General features: G+C 38.0%; 1 long non-coding RNA gene across 1 annotated transcript; it reads right to left on the reverse strand.

Moving 5' to 3' along the window:
- Positions 1-408: 408 nt before the first annotated feature.
- LOC147797830 (uncharacterized) lies at positions 409-4,246 on the reverse strand. Its single transcript, XR_015426770.1, has 2 exons — positions 3,662-4,246; positions 409-2,724 (listed from the first exon to the last, which is right to left on the reverse strand). It is a non-coding gene; the product is annotated as an uncharacterized LOC147797830 (long non-coding RNA).
- Between the last annotated feature and the right edge of the window lie 526 nt (positions 4,247-4,772).

A 4,772-nucleotide genomic window follows, 5' to 3' on the forward strand; every position in this document is an offset into this window, starting at 1 on the left:
GAACGTAAGCCTTATGTTATTTAAAGTTTTGACTGAAACGGTTTGATTTAAGGAGTAAAAACTCCTTCCCAAATCTGAGAAGGGGTTTAAGTTTTTTGCTTATTATAAATCCGTTTACATCTTTTGCAAGTACGCCAAAATCAAAACACCCACGCCTACAAACAAGGTCCGCACGTGCTCTGCCAACCATCCAACCGCATTACTATCCACTGTAAAAATCCAACTTAAAATACTGCCGATGATTCCCAAGCTTTCAACCCAAGTTTCTTCAATACATTTGCCAAATTCCATAATTAATGCTTTATCCAATCGGTGATTCCACCTTTGGAGGTTCAGGCGCCAGTTCAGGCGCTGGACTTGCACTAGGACTTCCAACAGCTCTGACGCTAGCTACGATACCAGTTACGATTCTACTTACTTAAAAACTTACGATTGTAACGCCTTGCTCCCGAAACAAAATTCTAGAATATTGCGTAGTAGAAAAGAAATTGATTGGAGAAACTCTCAATGCGGCTAGGCCATGTAGTGTTATTCCAACAGTACAACAAAGCTGACATGAATTTGCAAGGGTCATAGGTCTTTTCTGGACATTCAACCTCAAAAGAGCATCAGAAAGCACAGATTGAAGGCCAATGAAACTTTGCGGCTCACTCGTTTACACTGTAAAGAAAGACAGAACCTCTGAATCGTGCGTTGTCAATGCAGGGCCAGCTGTATTAAACTTAAGGGGGTGCTCGGAAGTGGGCGTCTTTCTACCGCATGTGGCAAAACCAAACTGCCCCGGTGAGTGAATGCTCTTGTGAAAAGAGTGTCAGGGTGGATGTGGGCCTCGGGAATGGGATATTGTGGAAGAAATTAATAATCGAGTCTCAATCTGGAGACATGATCGAAATACATTTTGACCAATGTGATGAAAAAAAGAAACGTTTGTGAGAACTACATTTTACTGCCTATAAATTTAGTATCAGTGCTTATACAATGACAGCACGTACAAGACACGATAAATACAATGCACTACTTGAAAACTGTGTTTAACATAATGTTGTATATTACTGCCCTTGAAAATCATGTCACCTACAATGTACATGAATTAGCAGCAATCAAGTAGTATAAAAAACGTTTTATTAAATATCTAAGAACACCTAGTCCTGTTTAAATATAGCAATTTCCCTTGTAAGTAGAATATTGTTAGAAGTATTTATCTGTAAACCATCCCAAAATGAAATCAACTCTATAAATATAAAAAAGCTCTAAATATTAGTAGAAAATACTTTCGAAACCGTTAAAATATGGAACATGCATCAAAACAAAGCAAGAAATGTCATTCAGTACTCATTGGTATTGTTATTTATGCAATCACTTTTGGTGAAATTACATATTTCTTTTGTAGCGGGCAAGTTTTATGCAAGTGCACCAAAATGTATCTGAAAATACATCAAATGCATGTTGCTGTGAAAATATGCTCGTACAAAAAGAAATGTGTTGTGATATTTTGAATGAACGAGTTATAAACAATTATACATCTTTGGTCAATCACACTTAAACTGTATTACGGATGATGAAAAAAGCATGAAAAATGAAAAGCCAGAAATAAAGCCATTGACATGACGAAAAGGATAGACTTAGAGTGAGCGTTTGCAAATTTATGTACAAATCATACTTCAATTAAGTAATCACTCACATTTGTATTACACAAAGTTTGTATGCCGACGCATAATACAAAACAAAAAGTTTAGAAACCTCATTCATAATTGGTTTTTTTTTCTCTGATGTAAATGTCACATATCCTTAAATGAGTGCTAAAGATTATTTATGTTTGAGTAATGTCATTGTAATTGCTGCTGCTGCTTTGTGAGAAATATATATACAATATGTAAACATTTTGTAATTTCGTTTTATCAGTCATAAATTAATAGAAAACTAATTTCAATGAAAGTATAATGCAAAGTATCAAATAATACACTTTCTGAAATGTTATTAAAATGTAAAAAATAATAAATTTTAGGCCCATTGGGTCTTCAAATAGTTTATTGCCGGTAGGCTGGGTTGCTTGAGTAAATTCCCCCCCCTGCTATTGGTTATCGATCTGGAATTAAAACTGCTCTGGCCGTAGGATAACAAAGAATTAAACTTGCGCTGGTGTAAGACTTCATTCATTTTATGTCTGACATATGCGGCAATAAAGAGCAAAAGATCTATCTAAACAGTTACTTTCATAACTTTTGTTTTAAGTCTCCATGCACGTAATGATACTAAAAATTGTCAACAATACCAAATGTATGCTGTTCATTTTGAATATAAAACGAGGAAGATTTAGTATAGTATGATTGAATAGTGTGTTATTGTGTACCGTAAAATCTGCTTTTACTACATGAACACAAATAGAGAAAAATACTAAATATAACCAACAAACTGCGTAAACTTGCTTGACACTTTACTGGCATACATGTCCCCATGTCTCGTATGACAATGACGTGCAAAAAGATGAAATATTATAGAATATGAATTTCTGTGCTTATCTCTGTTCTACTCGTATTCGCCGAGACTTGTCTCACATGAATTAAAAATTAATCAATTCCGTCTCAAACATCTGAAACGTCATCATTTGGGGTTTCATCCGGGACTGGCTCATGTGGGGCTTCCTCTGGAACAGGCTCATTGAAGTCTGTCACCAGATCATTGTACAGCTCATCTTTCCTTGGAAGCCCAACTTTCATTCTTGGACTACAGAATGACAGGAGAAAAAACAGATTTTTAAACTTAATCTATAATGACAAATATTTGGTTTATAAACTAAATTGGACTTTGCAACTAAGCTTAGACTGTGCCTTCAAAGTACAGACAAATATCACATTCTAGTGCTGCTTAAATTGTGTACTTTAAAAAAAAGGTCAGGGCTTCCCTATGGGTGGTAACCCAATGTCCTACAGTTTTAGGAACAAGATAAAAAATTATCCAATTTTTGTCTCAGTCATAATAAACTGTTGAAATGCTATCATCCAAAAAGAAACATTCAAATCCACTCTTCTATCGATAGGCCCTGGGAATAGCTCAAAATCAATGCAAGTTAATTTTGTACTAAATAGAAAAATGGCCAGGGTTCCCCTACGGGTGGTGAACCCAATGCCATACAGTTTTTATAAACAAGATAATAAATATCTAGGATATTCATTATCTTATTCATAATAAACTGTTGTCTGTGTTGAATATTAAGATGTATAACATTTACTTGGCGTGTATTTATATAAAAAAAACCGATTGAAGAAAATATTCAAGTCCTCATTATGTATCAATACATCAATGAACACAAGTTTAAAAAACATACTGTTTCGCAACTCCACTCCTGTCACTTAGCCTGTACAACCGCTGCTGCATCCTGCTTTGTGTACTTGTATTATAGAATAATGCAGTGAACACTACCATCTCGGACTGCACGCATCTTTCGCATACGTATGTACATGTACATATGCCTATCGTATAGCTAGCTAGCCGAGGACATTCATGCGTGGCGCACATGGCCGTCAGTACAGTACATGTACACCTAGGCCTAAATTGTAGGCAAAGCGCAGCCTTGTCTAGGCCCCCTAAGCCTAAATTGTAAACGCTGCCATGGTCACTTGTCCTTGCATAAATGAATTGAAATGTGAATGATACCGCCTACCTTTTAGTCCGTTTTTGAAAGGGTTCCTCAGTCGTCCTCATAATAACTTCGAATGCATTGGGCAGGTGTTCTACCGTGCTGCAGCTGACTTCTTGTCTCTGTGCCTTATACTCAACGTTAATGTAATGTTAATGGGGAATACATCAACAATACTGAACAGCGTACACGCTGCCTCGACAGTATGCCACGGTCCATTTTAGGACGTCGAACACGAAGCGTCGATATTTGCTGGCCCCTGGACATGATGGTCACTGAAAACATCAAAAAATGTTTTGCTCAGATGGTTGATGGACGCATTTCTCGAGTTTCAAACTGAATAATTTTGACACTTGGCCGCCAGATACGTCAGACACCATTATGACAACTTGTCAACGATGTGTACGTAGGCCTACAAAAATGTACACGTGCGCGTAAACGATGTATAGGCTGCTGTGACATGTGAATTGGACTTAGTGAAAAGTGGACAAATTTCCATTTTTTGTATTGGTTAAACTATCTCATTTGATATGCATGAGCATGCTCAAGTAACATCCCGCGTTAAAAGGTCCTGAACACGTGCATAAAGTGAGCGCGCTGCGTTTCACGCGAACCAGTACCGGCGGGTTCACGGCGGGTCTTACCTCTGATGAGATCGTCGCGATTTTCGCATTTTTAACAGGGTCTGTTTGTATCAAAATCAGGTCAGTATTGTAATATTGTGTCATAGGCACTCCATACACATACTTCTTGAAATTGTAACAAACGCCTCCGGTGCCTGAGGACTCCGCTGGAGCATGCACCGCCGGAGCCCCCTATTGACTGTGAATCACGAACTCTGTGAACTCTATTGTGTTTTGGGGTCGCGCTGTGGCTCCGGAAACCACGCCTGTAATTGGACACCTATTTTGCGGTTGCGGCCGGATGCAAAACAATAAGGATTGGCGCGCCCGGGGAAAATCAATTGGGCCACTGCCAAAATTGAGTGAATGTAATTGTGCTGATAACGAATGGACTGTAGATAGAGAAGTCTGGGAAAAGTCGTGAAGGACGGTTGAATAAAGAAAATCAGTGTGTTGTGTTCTGAAAAGAAAAACCCACGAAGGTCTACGCTACAATATCATAGGTCACGGAT

This window comes from Acanthaster planci, linkage group LG10 (assembly GCF_054643075.1).
Source record: "Acanthaster planci isolate LZ-2023a linkage group LG10, COTS_SCS, whole genome shotgun sequence".
NCBI classification, from domain to species: Eukaryota; Metazoa; Echinodermata; class Asteroidea; order Valvatida; family Acanthasteridae; genus Acanthaster; species Acanthaster planci.